Raw genomic sequence first — 17,480 nt, 5'->3', positions numbered from 1 at the left:
CCCTGCTACCTGTCCTGAATTAATCCATTTTATCCCTACACTGTGTTATTTCCTACAAGAATCCCTGCTGTCTGTCATGAATTAATCCATTTTATCCCGGCACTGTGTTATTTCCTCCAATAATCCCTGTTGTCTGTCATGAATTAATCCATTTTATCCCTACACTGTGTTATTTCCTCCAAAAATCCATGCTGTCTGTCCTGAATTAATCCATTTTATCCTGACACTGTGTTATTTCCTCCAATAATCCCTGCTGTCTGTCCTGAATTAATCCATTTTATCCCGACACTGTGTTATTTCCTCCAATAATCCCTGCTGTCTGTCCTGAATTAATCCATTTTATCCCGACACTGTGTTATTTCCTCCAATAATCCCTGCTGTCTGTCCTGAATTAATCCATTTGATCCCTACACTGTGTTATTTCCTCCAATATTCCCTGCTGTCTGTCCTGAATTAATCCATTTTATCCCTACACTGTGTTATTTCCTCCAATATTCCCTGCTGTCTGTCCTGAATTAATCCATTTTATCCCTACACTGTGTTATTTCCTCCAATAATCCCTGCTGTCTGTCCTGAATTAATCCATTTTATCCCAACACTGTGTTATTTCCTCCAATATTCCCTGCTGTCTGTCCTGAATTAATCCATTTTATCCCTACACTGTGTTATTTCCTCCAATATTCCCTGCTGTCTGTCCTGAATTAATCCATTTTATCCCTACACTGTGTTATTTCCTCCAATAATCCCTGCTGTCTGTCCTGAATTAATCCATTTTATCCCTACACTGTGTTATTTCCTCCAATAATCCCTGCTGTCTGTCCTGAATTAATCCATTTTATCCCTACACTGTGTTATTCCCTCCAATAATCCCTGCTGTCTGTCCTGAATTAATCCATTTTATCCCTACACTGTGTTATTTCCTCCAATAATCCCTGCTGTCTGTCCTGAATTAATCCATGTTATCCCTACACTGTGTTATTTCCTCCAATATTCCCTGCTGTCTGTCCTGAATTAATCCATTTTATCCCTACACTGTGTTATTTCCTCCAATATTCCCTGCTGTCTGTCCTGAATTAATCCATTTTATCCCTACACTGTGTTATTCCCTCCAATATTCCCTGCTGTCTGTCCTGAATTAATCCATTTTATCCCTACACTGTGTTATTCCCTCCAATAATCCCTGCTGTCTGTCCTAAATTAATCCATTTTATCCCTACACTGTGTTATTTCCTCCAATAATCCCTGCTGTCTGTCCTGAATTAATCCATTTTATCCCTACACTGTGTTATTTCCTCCAATAATCCCTGCTGTCTGTCCTGAATTAATCCATTTTATCCCTACACTGTGTTATTTCCTCCAATAATCCCTGCTGTCTGTCCTGAATTAATCCATTTTATCCCTACACTGTGTTATTTCCTCCAATAATCCCTGCTGTCTGTCCTGAATTAATCCATTTTATCCCTACAATGTGTTATTTCCTCCAATATTCCCTGCTGTCTGTCCTGAATTAATCCATTTATCCCTACACTGTGTTATTCCCTCCAATATTCCCTGCTGTCTGTCCTGAATTAATCCATTTTATCCCGACACTGTGTTATTCCCTCCAATAATCCCTGCTGTCTGTCCTGAATTAATCCATTTTATCCCGACACTGTGTTATTTCCTCCAATAATCCCTGCTGTCTGTCCTGAATTAATCCATTTTATCCCTACACTGTGTTATTCCCTCCAATAATCCCTGCTGTCTGTCCTGAATTAATCCATTTTATCCCTACACTGTGTTATTTCCTCCAATAATCCCTGCTGTCTGTCCTGAATTAATCCATTTTATCCCTACACTGTGTTATTTCCTCCAATAATCCCTGCTGTCTGTCCTGAATTAATCCATTTTATCCCTACACTGTGTTATTCCCTCCAATAATCCCTGCTGTCTGTCCTGAATTAATCCATTTTATCCCTACACTGTGTTATTTCCTCCAATAATCCCTGCTGTCTGTCCTGAATTAATCCATTTTATCCCTACACTGTGTTATTTCCTCCAATAATCCCTGCTGTCTGTCCTGAATTAATCCATTTTATCCCTACACTGTGTTATTTCCTCCAATATTCCCTGCTGTCTGTCCTGAATTAATCCATTTTATCCCTACACTGTGTTATTTCCTCCAATATTCCCTGCTGTCTGTCCTGAATTAATCCATTTTATCCCTACACTGTGTTATTTCCTCCAATAATCCCTGCTGTCTGTCCTGAATTAATCCATTTTATCCCTACACTGTGTTATTTCCTCCAATATTCCCTGCTGTCTGTCCTGAATTAATCCATTTTATCCCTACACTGTGTTATTTCCTCCAATATTCCCTGCTGTCTGTCCTGAATTAATCCATTTTATCCCTACACTGTGTTATTTCCTCCAATATTCCCTGCTGTCTGTCCTGAATTAATCCATTTTATCCCTACACTGTGTTATTTCCTCCAATAATCCCTGCTGTCTGTCCTGAATTAATCAATTTTATCCCTACACTGTGTTATTTCCTCCAATAATCCCTGCTGTCTGTCCTGAATTAATCCATTTTATCCCAACACTGTGTTATTCCCTCCAATATTCCCTGCTGTCTGTCCTGAATTAATCCATTTTATCCCTACACTGTGTTATTCCCTCCAATAATCCCTGCTGTCTGTCCTGAATTAATCCATTTTATCCCTACACTGTGTTATTCCCTCCAATATTCCCTGCTGTCTGTCCTGAATTAATCCATTTTATCCCTACACTGTGTTATTCCCTCCAATAATCCCTGCTGTCTGTCCTGAATTAATCCATTTTATCCCTACACTGTGTTATTCCCTCCAATATTCCCTGCTGTCTGTCCTGAATTAATCCATTTTATCCCTACACTGTGTTATTCCCTCCAATAATCCCTGCTGTCTGTCCTGAATTAATCCATTTTATCCCTACACTGTGTTATTCCCTCCAATATTCCCTGCTGTCTGTCCTGAATTAATCCATTTTATCCCTACACTGTGTTATTCCCTCCAATATTCACTGCTGTCTGTCCTGAATTAATCCATTTTATCCCTACACTGTGTTATTTCCTCCAATAATCCCTGCTGTCTGTCCTGAATTAATCCATTTTATCCCTACACTGTGTTATTCCCTCCAATATTCCCTGCTGTCTGTCCTGAATTAATCCATTTTATCCCTACACTGTGTTATTCCCTCCAATATTCCCTGCTGTCTGTCCTGAATTAATCCATTTTATCCCCACACTGTGTTATTCCCTCCAATAATCCCTGCTGTCTGTCCTGAATTAATCCATTTTATCCCCACACTGTGTTATTCCCTCCAATAATCCCTGCTGTCTGTCCTGAATTAATCCATTTTATCCCTACACTGTGTTATTCCCTCCAATATTCCCTGCTGTCTGTCCTGAATTAATCCATTTTATCCCCACACTGTGTTATTCCCTCCAATAATCCCTGCTGTCTGTCCTGAATTAATCCATTTTATCCCTACACTGTGTTATTCCCTCCAATAATCCCTGCTGTCTGTCCTGAATTAATCCATTTCATCCCTACACTGTGTTATTCCCTCCAATAATCCCTGCTGTCTGTCCTGAATTAATCCATTTTATCCCTACACTGTGTTATTTCCTCCAATAATCCCTGCTGTCTGTCCTGAATTAATCCATTTTATCCCTACACTGTGTTATTTCCTCCAATAATCCCTGCTGTCTGTCCTGAATTAATCCATTTTATCCCTACACTGTGTTATTCCCTCCAATAATCCCTGCTGTCTGTCCTGAATTAATCCATTTTATCCCTACACTGTGTTATTTCCTCCAATAATCCCTGCTGTCTGTCCTGAATTAATCCATTTTATCCCTACACTGTGTTATTTCCTCCAATAATCCCTGCTGTCTGTCCTGAATTAATCCATTTTATCCCTACACTGTGTTATTCCCTCCAATAATCCCTGCTGTCTGTCCTGAATTAATCCATTTTATCCCTACACTGTGTTATTCCCTCCAATCATCCCTGCTGTCTGTCCTGAATTAATCCATTTTATCCCGACACTGTGTTATTTCCTCCAATAATCCCTGCGGTCTGTCCTGAATTAATCCATTTTATCCCTACACTGTGTTATTTCCTCCAATAATCCCTGCTGTCTGTCCTGAATTAATCCATTTTATCCCTACACTGTGTTATTCCCTCCAATAATCCCTGCTGTCTGTCCTGAATTAATCCATTTTATCCCTACACTGTGTTATTTCCTCCAATAATCCCTGCTGTCTGTCCTGAATTAATCCATTTTATCCCTACACTGTGTTATTTCCTCCAATAATCCCTGCTGTCTGTCCTGAATTAATCCATTTTATCCCTACACTGTGTTATTTCCTCCAATAATCCCTGCTGTCTGTCCTGAATTAATCCATTTTATCCCTACACTGTGTTATTTCCTCCAATATTCCCTGCTGTCTGTCCTGAATTAATCCATTTTATCCCTACACTGTGTTATTCCCTCCAATAATCCCTGCTGTCTGTCCTGAATTAATCCATTTTATCCCTACACTGTGTTATTTCCTCCAATAATCCCTGCTGTCTGTCCTGAATTAATCCATTTTATCCCTACACTGTGTTATTTCCTCCAATAATCCCTGCTGTCTGTCCTGAATTAATCCATTTTATCCCTACACTGTGTTATTTCCTCCAATAATCCCTGCTGTCTGTCCTGAATTAATCCATTTTATCCCTACACTGTGTTATTTCCTCCAATATTCCCTGCTGTCTGTCCTGAACTAATCCATTTTATCCCTACACTGTGTTATTCCCTCCAATAATCCCTGCTGTCTGTCCTGAATTAATCCATTTTATCCCTACACTGTGTTATTTCCTCCAATATTCCCTGCTGTCTGTCCTGAATTAATCCATTTTATCCCTACACTGTGTTATTCCCTCCAATAATCCCTGCTGTCTGTCCTGAATTAATCCATTTTATCCCTACACTGTGTTATTTCCTCCAATATTCCCTGCTGTCTGTCCTGAATTAATCCATTTTATCCCTACACTGTGTTATTCCCTCCAATAATCCCTGCTGTCTGTCCTGAATTAATCCATTTTATCCCTACACTGTGTTATTCCCTCCAATAATCCCTGCTGTCTGTCCTGAATTAATCCATTTTATCCCTACACTGTGTTATTTCCTCCAATATTCCCTGCTGTCTGTCCTGAATTAATCCATTTTATCCCTACACTGTGTTATTCCCTCCAATAATCCCTGCTGTCTGTCCTGAATTAATCCATTTTATCCCTACACTGTGTTATTCCCTCCAATAATCCCTGCTGTCTGTCCTGAATTAATCCATTTTATCCCTACACTGTGTTATTTCCTCCAATATTCCCTGCTGTCTGTCCTGAATTAATCCATTTTATCCCTACACTGTGTTATTTCCTCCAATATTCCCTGCTGTCTGTCCTGAATTAATCCATTTTATCCCTACACTGTGTTATTTCCTCCAATAATCCCTGCTGTCTGTCCTGAATTAATCCATTTTATCCCTACACTGTTTTATTCCCTCCAATATTCCCTGCTGTCTGTCCTGAATTAATCCATTTTATCCCTACACTGTGTTATTTCCTCCAATATTCCCTGCTGTCTGTCCTGAATTAATCCATTTTATCCATACACTGTGTTATTTCCTCCAATAATCCCTGCTATCTGTCCTGAATTAATCCATTTTATCCCTACACTGTGTTATTCCCTCCAATATTCCCTGCTGTCTGTCCTGAATTAATCCATTTTATCCCTACACTGTGTTATTCCCTCCAATATTCCCTGCTGTCTGTCCTGAATTAATCCATTTTATCCCTACACTGTGTTATTTCCTCCAATAATCCCTGCTGTCTGTCCTGAATTAATCCATTTTATCCCTACACTGTGTTATTCCCTCCAATAATCCCTGCTGTCTGTCCTGAATTAATCCATTTTATCCCTACACTGTGTTATTTCCTCCAATAATCCCTGCTGTCTGTCCTGAATTAATCCATTTTATCCCTACACTGTGTTATTTCCTCCAATATTCCCTGCTGTCTGTCCTGAATTAATCCATTTTATCCCTACACTGTGTTATTCCCTCCAATATTCCCTGCTGTCTGTCCTGAATTAATCCATTTTATCCCTACACTGTGTTATTTCCTCCAATAATCCCTGCTGTCTGTCCTGAATTAATCCATTTTATCCCTACACTGTGTTATTCCCTCCAATATTCCCTGCTGTCTGTCCTGAATTAATCCATTTTATCCCTACACTGTGTTATTTCCTCCAATAATCCCTGCTGTCTGTCCTGAATTAATCCATTTTATCCCTACACTGTGTTATTTCCTCCAATAATCCCTGCTGTCTGTCCTGAATTAATCCATTTTATCCCTACACTGTGTTATTTCCTCCAATAATCCCTGCTGTCTGTCCTGAATTAATCCATTTTATCCCTACACTGTGTTATTCCCTCCAATATTCCCTGCTGTATGTCCTGAATTAATCCATTTTATCCCTACACTGTGTTATTTCCTCCAATAATCCCTGCTGTCTGTCCTGAATTAATCCATTTTATCCCTACACTGTGTTATTTCCTCCAATAATCCCTGCTGTCTGTCCTGAATTAATCCATTTTATCCCTACACTGTGTTATTTCCTCCAATAATCCCTGCTGTCTGTCCTGAATTAATCCATTTTATCCCTACACTGTGTTATTCCCTCCAATATTCCCTGCTGTATGTCCTGAATTAATCCATTTTATCCCTACACTGTGTTATTTCCTCCAATAATCCCTGCTGTCTGTCCTGAATTAATCCATTTTATCCCTACACTGTGTTATTCCCTCCAATATTCCCTGCTGTCTGTCCTGAATTAATCCATTTTATCCCTACACTGTGTTATTTCCTCCAATATTCCCTGCTGTCTGTCCTGAATTAATCCATTTTATCCCTACACTGTGTTATTCCCTCCAATATTCCCTGCTGTATGTCCTGAATTAATCCATTTTATCCCTACACTGTGTTATTTCCTCCAATAATCCCTGCTGTCTGTCCTGAATTAATCCATTTTATCCCTACACTGTGTTATTCCCTCCAATATTCCCTGCTGTCTGTCCTGAATTAATCCATTTTATCCCTACACTGTGTTATTCCCTCCAATATTCCCTGCTGTCTGTCCTGAATTAATCCATTTTATCCCGACACTGTGTTATTTCCTCCAATATTCCCTGCTGTCTGTCCTGAATTAATCCATTTTATCCCTACACTGTGTTATTTCCTCCAATAATCCCTGCTGTCTGTCCTGAATTAATCCATTTTATCCCTACACTGTGTTATTTCCTCCAATATTCCCTGCTGTCTGTCCTGAATTAATCCATTTTATCCCTACACTGTGTTATTTCCTCCAATAATCCCTGCTGTCTGTCCTGAATTAATCCATTTTATCCCTACACTGTGTTATTTCCTCCAATATTCCCTGCTGTCTGTCCTGAATTAATCCATTTTATCCCTACACTGTGTTATTTCCTCCAATATTCCCTGCTGTCTGTCCTGAATTAATCCATTTTATCCCTACACTGTGTTATTTCCTCCAATAATCCCTGCTGTCTGTCCTGAATTAATCCATTTTATCCCTACACTGTGTTATTTCCTCCAATATTCCCTGCTGTCTGTCCTGAATTAATCCATTTTATCCCTACACTGTGTTATTTCCTCCAATATTCCCTGCTGTCTGTCCTGAATTAATCCATTTTATCCCTACACTGTGTTATTCCCTCCAATATTCCCTGCTGTCTGTCCTGAATTAATCCATTTTATCCCTACACTGTGTTATTCCCTCCAATATTCCCTGCTGTCTGTCCTGAATTAATCCATTTTATCCCGACACTGTGTTATTTCCTCCAATATTCCCTGCTGTCTGTCCTGAATTAATCCATTTTATCCCTACACTGTGTTATTTCCTCCAATAATCCCTGCTGTCTGTCCTGAATTAATCCATTTTATCCCTACACTGTGTTATTTCCTCCAATATTCCCTGCTGTCTGTCCTGAATTAATCCATTTTATCCCTACACTGTGTTATTCCCTCCAATAATCCCTGCTGTCTGTCCTGAATTAATCCATTTTATCCCTACACTGTGTTATTCCCTCCAATAATCCCTGCTGTCTGTCCTGAATTAATCCATTTTATCCCTACACTGTGTTATTCCCTCCAATAATCCCTGCTGTCTGTCCTGAATTAATCCATTTTATCCCTGCACTGTGTTATTCCCTCCAATAATCCCTGCTGTCTGTCCTGAATTAATCCATTTTATCCCTACACTGTGTTATTCCCTCCAATAATCCCTGCTGTCTGTCCTGAATTAATCCATTTTATCCCTACACTGTGTTATTCCCTCCAATAATCCCTGCTGTCTGTCCTGAATTAATCCATTTTATCCCTACACTGTGTTATTCCCTCCAATAATCCCTACTGTCTGTCCTGAATTAATCCATTTTATCCCTACCCTGTGTTATTCCCTCCAATATTCCCTGCTGTCTGTCCTGAATTAATCCATTTTATCCCTACACTGTGTTATTCCCTCCAATATTCCCTGCTGTCTGTCCTGAATTAATCCATTTTATCCCCACACTGTGTTATTCCCTCCAATATTCCCTGCTGTCTGTCCTGAATTAATCCATTTTATCCCTACACTGTGTTATTCCCTCCAATATTCCCTGCTGTCTGTCCTGAATTAATCCATTTTATCCCTACACTGTGTTATTCCCTCCAATAATCCCTGCTGTCTGTCCTGAATTAATCCATTTTATCCCTACACTGTGTTATTCCCTCCAATATTCCCTGCTGTCTGTCCTGAATTAATCCATTTTATCCCTACACTGTGTTATTCCCTCCAATATTCCCTGCTGTCTGTCCTGAATTAATCCATTTTATCCCTACACTGTGTTATTCCCTCCAATATTCCCTGCTGTCTGTCCTGAATTAATCCATTTTATCCCTACACTGTGTTATTCCCTCCAATATTCCCTGCTGTCTGTCCTGAATTAATCCATTTTATCCCTACACTGTGTTATTCCCTCCAATATTCCCTGCTGTCTGTCCTGAATTAATCCATTTTATCCCTACACTGTGTTATTTCCCCCAATATTCCCTGCTGTCTGTCCTGAATTAATCCATTTTATCCCTACACTGTGTTATTTCCTCCAATAATCCCTGCTGTCTGTCCTGAATTAATCCATTTTATCCCTACACTGTGTTATTCCCTCCAATATTCCCTGCTGTCTGTCCTGAATTAATCCATTTTATCCCTACACTGTGTTATTCCCTCCAATAATCCCTGCTGTCTGTCCTGAATTAACCCATTTTATCCCTACACTGTGTTATTCCCTCCAATATTCCCTGCTGTCTGTCCTGAATTAATCCATTTTATCCCTACACTGTGTTATTCCCTCCAATATTCCCTGCTGTCTGTCCTGAATTAATCCATTTTATCCCTACACTGTGTTATTCCCTCCAATATTCCCTCCTCTTTGTCCTTTATTAAAGTCCAGTTTTTTCCCTCGAGTTTGACATCAATCAGGTTTAAAATTGATGCAGAGTTTCAGCCAATGAGGGAGATCCGGGCTCAGCCCCGCCCACTCGGTGCCGCAAGTCCCGCCCCTCACCCACTCCCATTGGTTGGAGGACCAACCGCCCGCTCGGTCCTCCAGCCCCTCTCCGCTCTTCCTATTGGTCCGGAGCTCCCGTCAATCACCCGGGCAGTGTGAGCTGAGCATGCGCGGCGGGCGGGGAGTGAGGCTGAGATCGTGTCGGCAACAGGTGAGAGATGGGCGGGGGGAGCGGGTTAATAAACCCCGGGGGAGGGGGCGGGGGCTTCACAAACCCCGAGTGCGGCCCCGGGCCCGAATATCAAACAGTGAACATTCTCCTCTCTCTCTCTACACTCCGGGGGCTCCGGTTTAGATCAGACCCGAAACTCAACACACGGCCCGCGGCCTCCGAGCATGCGCAGTGTCAGCGTCAAACCTCGTGACTCATCGAATCAGGGAGCGTCTGTCAATGAAGGAGAAATGGTGATCGGTCAGGGAGCGTCTGTAAATGATGTAGAAACGGTGATCGGTCAGGGAGCGTCTGTAAATGATGTAGAAACGGTGATCGGTCAGGGAGCGTCTGTAAATGATGTAGAAACGGTGATCGGTCAGGGAACATCGGAGAACATTGGAGGATCGGGACAGGAGTCGACCATTCAGCCCCTCGTGCCTGCTCCGCCATTTGATAAGATCATGTCCGATCTGTGATCTAACTCCATATACCCGCCTTTGGCCCATATCCCTTAATACCTTTGGTTGCTAAAAGGCTCTCTGTCTCACATTTAAAATTAGCAATTGAGCTAGTATCAATTGCCGTTTGCGGAAGAGAGTTCCAAACTTCTACCACCCTTTGTGTGTAGAAATGTTTTCTAATCTCACTCCTGAAAGGTCTGGCTCTAATTTTTAGACTGTGCCCCCTACTCCTAGAATCCCCAACCAGCGGAAATAGTTTCTCTCTATCCACCCTATCTGTTCCCCTTAATATCTTATAAACTTCGATCAGATCACCCCTTAACCTTCGAAACTCGAGAGAATACAACCCCAATTTGTGTAATCTCTCCTCGTAACTTCAGCCTTGAAGTCCTGGTATCATTCTGCATCGATAAATGAATGAGAAATGGTGATCGGTCAGGGATCGTCTGTAAATGAATGAGAAATGGTGATCGGTCAGGGATCGTCTGTGAATGAAGGAGAAATGGTGATCGGTCAGGGATCGTCTGTGAATGAAGGAGAAATGGTGATCGGTCAGGGATCGTCTGTGAATGAAGGAGAAATGGTGATCGGTCAGGGAGAGTCTGCAAATGAAGGAGAAATGGTGATCGGTCAGGGAGCGTCTGTAAATGAAGGAGAAATGGTGATTGGTCAGGGAGAGTCTGTAAATGAAGGAGAAATGGTTATCGGTCAGGGAGAGTCTGCAAATGAAGGAGAAATGGTGATCGGTCAGGGAGAGTCTGTAAATGAAGGAGAAATGGTTATCGGTCAGGGAGAGTCTGCAAATGAAGGAGAAATGGTGATCGGTCAGGGAGCGTCTGTAAATGAAGGAGAAATGGTGATCGGTCAGGGAGAGTCTGTGAATGAAGGAGAAATGGTGATCGGTCAGGGAGCGTCTTTAAATGAAGGAGAAATGGTGATCGGTCAGGGAGAGTCTGTAAATGAAGGAGAAATGGTGATCAGTCAGGGAGAGTCTGCAAATGAAGGAGAAATGGTGATCTCTCTATCTTCAGTCATCCAGGGAGCTCCAGCTTTGGATGCTGTTCCTTTCCTCCTCGTGGAAATCTGTCTACTCTGTACCCAAACCCACTCCTCCTTGAAGGCCTCCCACTGTTCAATTACTGTTCTGCCTGCCAATTTTTGATTCCAATCCACCTGGACAAGATCCCTTTTTAACTCACTGGAATTATCCCTCCTCCAGTTAAGAATTTTCACATTTGACTGTCCCCTGTCCTTTTCCATAACTATTCTAAACCGAATGAGATTATGATCACTGCTGCCCCACTGAAAGATGCTCCACCTGCCCCACTTCATTCTCCACACCGAGCCCACTGCTGCACTCACATTCACTCTCTCGCGCTCTCTCACATTCGCTCTCTCGCGCTCTCACATTCGCTCTCTCGCGCTCTCTCACATTCGCTCTCTCGCTCTCTCTCACATTCGCTCTCTCGCGCTCTCTCACATTCGCTCCCTCGCGCTCTCTCACATTCGCTCCCTCGCGCTCTCTCACATTCCCTCTCTCGCGCTCTCTCACATTCACTCTCTCGCGCTCTCCCACATTCACTCTCTCACGTTCGCTCTCTCACATTCACTCTCTCGTGCTCTCTCACATTCGCTCTCTCACATTCACTCTCTCGCGCTCTCTCACATTCGCTCTCTCGCATTCGCTCTCTCGTGCTCTCTCGCATTCGCTCTCTCGCGCTCTCTCACATTCGCTCTCTCGCGCTCACTCTCACATTCACTCTCTCACCCTTTCACTCATGGTTTAGGACCACTGAAAGATGATGCGATGGGTTTGGATTTCAGCACACGGAGGAGGGAGACTGTATGGGATGGGGATTTACAGCTTTGAGGAATAAGAGAGGAAAGAAAGTTCCATAGAAAGTAGAGTTATCTGATATAAATTTCTATCCTGTACTTACAGTGATAACTTTTATAAACTCCTTTTACAGGGTACTAGAAGGGGAGGATTTGCAGACAGGAAACTCAAACCAAAGATCATGTCAAGATCTGACAGAGTCACTCGATTCATCAGGACCTGAATATCAACGGCCTTTGAATGTGGAAGGAGAAATGTTTGTCTGTTCTATCTGTGGGAGAAGATTTCAAACATCAGTGTGAGTGGGAAAGCACCGAGACACACACACCCGAGTGAGAGTGTTCCAGTGCACTGACTGTGGAAAGAGCTTTAACCAGTTACACAGCCCGAAAAAACATCGCACCATTCACAGCAGGGAGAAACCGTACACGTGTTCTGTGTGTGGACGAGGCTTCAACTGATCGTCCAACCTGGAGAGACACAAGGACACCCGGACCACGGAGAAACCGTGGAAATGTGGGGACTGTGGGAAGGGATTCAATTCCCCCTCCAGCCTGGAAATTCATCGACACAGTCACACTGGGGAGAGGCCGTTCACCTGCTCCGTGTGTGGGAAGGGATTCACTCAGTCATCCAACCTGCTGAAACACCAGCGAGTTCACTCTGATGAGAGACCTTTTAAATGTTCTGACTGTGAGAAGAGGTTTAAAAGCAAAACTATTCTGCTGAAACACCAACGCACTCACACTGGGGAGAGGCCGTTCACCTGCTCCTTGTGTGGGAAGGGATTCACTCAGTCATCCGACCTGTTGACACACCAGCGAGTTCACACTGGGGAGAGACCTTTTAAATGTTCTGACTGTGAGAAGAGGTTTAAAAGCAAAGGTATTCTGCTGACACACCAACGCACCCACACTGGGGAGAGGCCGTTCACCTGCTCCGTGTGTGGGAAGAGATTCACTCAGTCATCCGCCCTGCTGACACACCAGCGAGTTCACACTGGGGAGAGGCCGTTCATCTGCTCTGTGTGTGGTAAAGGATTCACTCAGTCATCCGCCCTGCTGAAACACCAGCGAGTTCACACTGGGGAGAGACTGTTCACCTGCTCCGTGTGTGGGAAGGGATTCACTAATTCACCCCACCTTCTGAAACATCAACTTGTTCACACTATTGAGTGACATTTTAACTCAGTGACTGTGAGAAGAGCTTTCGAAGCAGAAATGAACTGCTGACACATCAACGCATGCCCATTGGGGAGAGACTGTTCACCTGCTCCGTGTGTGGGAAGGGATTCACTCAGTCATCACATGTGCTGAGACTCCAGCGAGTTCACATATGACTGCAGGGGTTGGATTCTGCTGTTAATCCCATCCAGGACTGACAGTTGGGGTTTGTTTCTCCTGATGTTAATAACCCCTATAACTGGGCTGGAGTTTAATATTCTGGATATTTATGAAATAAATCAGCTTTGTTTCAAACACCTTGTTGTAGATTTTGGTCTTTCCCACCTGAGTGTTTAGCATCACCTGACTGGAGCTCAGAAAGGACAATCTGGGGGGAGGATCGTCCGGTGGGAACAGAACTTCAGCCTGGACACAGTCCTTCAGGGCCACACTGAGAGGGGCAAACGGCACTTTGGTCTTTCTCGTCTCTCTTCACTGACAGCAAAGTCACCGTGCAGCGTCCAGTCTAAAAATGACCGTGGTAATTATTCTATGAAGATTTAACCTGTTTGTGTGACAGTCCTGAGTCTACCATTTAAGGCAGGCGTTAACTCATTTAAAATAAACCCATTTAAAATAAATGGGTTAAAGTCTGCATTAAAATAGCAGAGGGAGGAGTTCCCAGGAGCCTGTTAACTGCTGGTACAATTATACAACAGTCATTTGATCTCCAGATAAAGAAGGACCTGCAGTGTGTTTCCAGAATTCCCGGTTTTATTGATGTGTGCGTGAAAGACACCAGGATCACTAAAAATACACGATCCGGACCATCCACAGGGTGGGAGCGATCCCGACAGTTACTCTGGGATCACTCCCACTGCGGAACTCCACCTCTGACCCTGCTGAAGGTTGTAGGCTCAGGGAGTGGGGCCTCCAGGAGTGGACTGTAAGATAGCTGACAAAGATATGCTGAGGTACCAGAGGAATCCTTACTAAGGAACCGTCTGGGGTTTTACCTCTCAGTGTGGGTCTAGCGGTGAATGATTCCTGACTCCCCGAACTGTCTTACATTTAACCCAGATCGGATCAGGATGAATTCAGTTTACAGGAGAATTGGGTCAAATATCACCCACAATCGAGGGAGACAAAAGCAGCCATTAGAGAAGCTCAGAGATCTTTGGAAAAGAAGATGGTGCCCAATTCTGAGAATAATAGCAAATGTCTTTCCAGCTCCGTCAGGAGTCAGAAGACCATTAAAGATGCTTTCGGGCCACTGAAAGACAGTTCAGGACAGATTCCCGGGCTATGGCAGAGCTGTTGAATGACTATTTCTCATCAGTCTACACTCCTGTGGATGAGGCTCAGATTCCAGCTGTGGGATGTGCTGTCAACAATAACATCATAAATATTAAAATAGAATGGGATGTCACTTTGGATAAAATATGAACTCTCAAGATGCATTGTGCTCCAGGTCCAGATGATATCCACCCCCGGGTGTTTAAAGAGATGGGACGGGTGCTCTGTGAGCCCCTTGCCTGTATCTTCAACAGCTCAATAGAGTCAGGGATTGTCCCCTGAGATTGGAAGGGAGCTCACGTAGTTCCCATTTTCATTAAAGGGGACAAATCAGAGCCGGGGAATGACAGGCCCATCAGTGTAACCTCGATCAGAGGGAAATGCTTGAAGGGATCCTAAGAGATGCTGTTTATGATCACGGGGAAAGAGAGGGAGCCATTAGAGATACTCAACACGGCTTCTGGGAAAGAAAATGGTGTCTTACAAACTTGCTTGAGTTTTTTGAAGAAGTTGCTGGGTTAGTGGATGAGGGTAATCCGGTTCACATTGTCTATCTCAGGGATGTCAAACTCATTTCCGATGGTGAACCTGACCCGATATCCTGGCACTTGGCCTGGGCCACATTCAGCAAACGTTATTAAACTAGAAATAGATGAAGATGAACTGTATTGGTATTTACTTACATTTAGATTTTATTGACAGCTACTGCTGCTCCCGATACCTGGCACCTCTGAGCTTGAACTATTGCACCAACATTTAGAGTAAATGACTGGGCTGAGGCCTGTCTTGGATAAAAACATGAGGACCACTTGTCATTACAGAACTGTGTGCCCCAAACACTAACCGTGGAAGTGAATTCCACAGACTGCCTACTCCCTATGTAAAGAAGTTTCTCTTGACGACTGCTCTAAAACAGAGAGTGGGGTTAATTGTAGCGACTCACACTGCATAAGGTGGAAAGTGGGGCTCCACAAGGATTGGTTCTGGGACCACTGTTCACAATTCACATCAATGAATTGGACTCGGGAATCGGAAGTACAATTTCAAAATTTACAGATGACACCAGATTGGCGGGGTGGGGTGGAGTTTGGATAATATTGATGAAGATTGCGACCAAATACAAAATACATTAATAAACTTGCAAAATGGGTGTATAATTGGCCGATGAATTTTAATGCAGATGACAGTGAAGTGGAGCATTTTGGGAGCAAGAATTTGGAAATTGTGCCCTGTGCACCCAAGTCCAAGTCATTAATGTACATCAAGGAAAGCAGTGGTCCCAGCACCGACCCCTGGGGAACACCACTGTACACCTCCCTCCATTCCGAAAAACAACCGTTCACCACTACACTCTGTTTCCTGTTATTCAGCCAATTCTGTATCCATGCTGCTACTGCCCCTTTTATTCCATGGGCTTCAATCTTGATGACAAACCCATTATGCGGCACTTTATCTGACGCCTTTTCGAAGTCCATACACACCACATTAACTGCATTGCCCTCATCTACTCTCTGTTACCTCATCAAAAAACTGTATCAATTTAATTAAACACGATTTGCCTTTAACAAATCCGTGCTGGCTTTCCCTAATCCTTGTCCAATTGACTGCAAATTCTGTCCCGGATGATCGTTGCGAGAACTTTCTCCACGACTGAGGTTAAACTGACTGGTCAGTGGTTGCTGGACTTTTTCTTTCACCCTTTCTTGAACAGGGGTGTAACATTTGCAATTCTCCAGTCCTCTGGCATCACCCCCATATCTAAGGATGTTTGGAGGTTTTTTGCCAGTACCTCTGCAATTTCCACCGTTACTTCCCTCAGCAACTGAGGATGCATCCCATCCGGACCAGATGACGTATCTACTTTAAGTACAGCCAGCCTTTCCAGTACCTCCTCTTTGTGAATTTTTAACCAATCCAGTATCTCGACAACATCTTCCTTTACAGACACTCTGGCAGCGTCTTCTTCCTTGGGAAAGACAGATGCAATGTATTTATTTAGTACCTCCGCCATGCCCACTGCCTCCCACTGCTACTAATTCGTTATAATCTGGGCCAGTGGTGCAATGGATAACGCATTAGGTTCGATTCCTACCTGGCTTGAATTTTTTAATGCAAAATTTTATGGCATTCAATACCTTGCAAGCTGTCCGACTTGGTGGTGCTGCCTGGCTCCAGACCTGGTAAGTGCCTTCTCAGTGCAGCAAGCAGTGCGGTAGTGTCATAATCTGAAGGTCCTGAATTCAATCTTCAGAGAAGGCATCAAGGATTACGAAGCTTTTTCTCCATCTCTCACCTCATCTTTCCATCTTTGCTGCATCGCAAAATCAAGAACTTTTGCTTACTGCAGCACATCAAAAGATTTGCTGCCCCTTGATCTCTCTGTACCCAAACACACAGTGAAGTTTAGGAAGTCCATGGGCGATGGACTCACTGACAACACTCTTGTTTCTGTATAATTGCACCAAGACAAACGGTGAGTGGAGAATATAATCAACGATCCCGCTACTTCTCACAGGCCAAGTGAGCGCTCCACCAGTTGAGCTAATTCCTCGTTTGCTGTTTGTAAATCGCCCCTCACAGTTCCTGCCTCACACTCGCCTTCAAGCTGCTCCAAGACCAGCAGAGAAATCTTGCCTTGGGTTGCCGCTCCCTGAATATATTAAATACTTTGCTCCAATCGGCGGTATCGAGCATCAGCAAGTGAGGAACAGCAGAACGGGAAGCCGCAGTAATCATGAGTGATGCTGAGAAGAGCCCGAGCCTTCGGAAGGAAGACGAGGTCACCGGAAAGCAACAGCCGCCCGAGCTCGAGGAGCAGCGAGAGCCCTGACTGACTGACTGATCGAAGACCATTTTGCCTGAAATTGAGGGCGAT

At 43.3% G+C, this 17,480-nt stretch overlaps 1 protein-coding gene across 1 annotated transcript in view; it reads right to left on the bottom strand.

Annotated features, from left to right (window-relative positions):
• LOC137312259 (uncharacterized) overlaps positions 1 to 17,480 on the bottom strand; it is a 100,953-nt gene that overhangs the window by 31,141 nt on the left and 52,332 nt on the right. The gene's annotated exons all lie outside the window — the stretch shown is intronic.

This window comes from Heptranchias perlo, unplaced genomic scaffold, assembly GCF_035084215.1.
Source record: "Heptranchias perlo isolate sHepPer1 unplaced genomic scaffold, sHepPer1.hap1 HAP1_SCAFFOLD_413, whole genome shotgun sequence".
Classification (NCBI taxonomy): domain Eukaryota; kingdom Metazoa; phylum Chordata; class Chondrichthyes; order Hexanchiformes; family Hexanchidae; genus Heptranchias; species Heptranchias perlo.
This window is presented reverse-complemented; position numbering and strand designations above follow the sequence as displayed.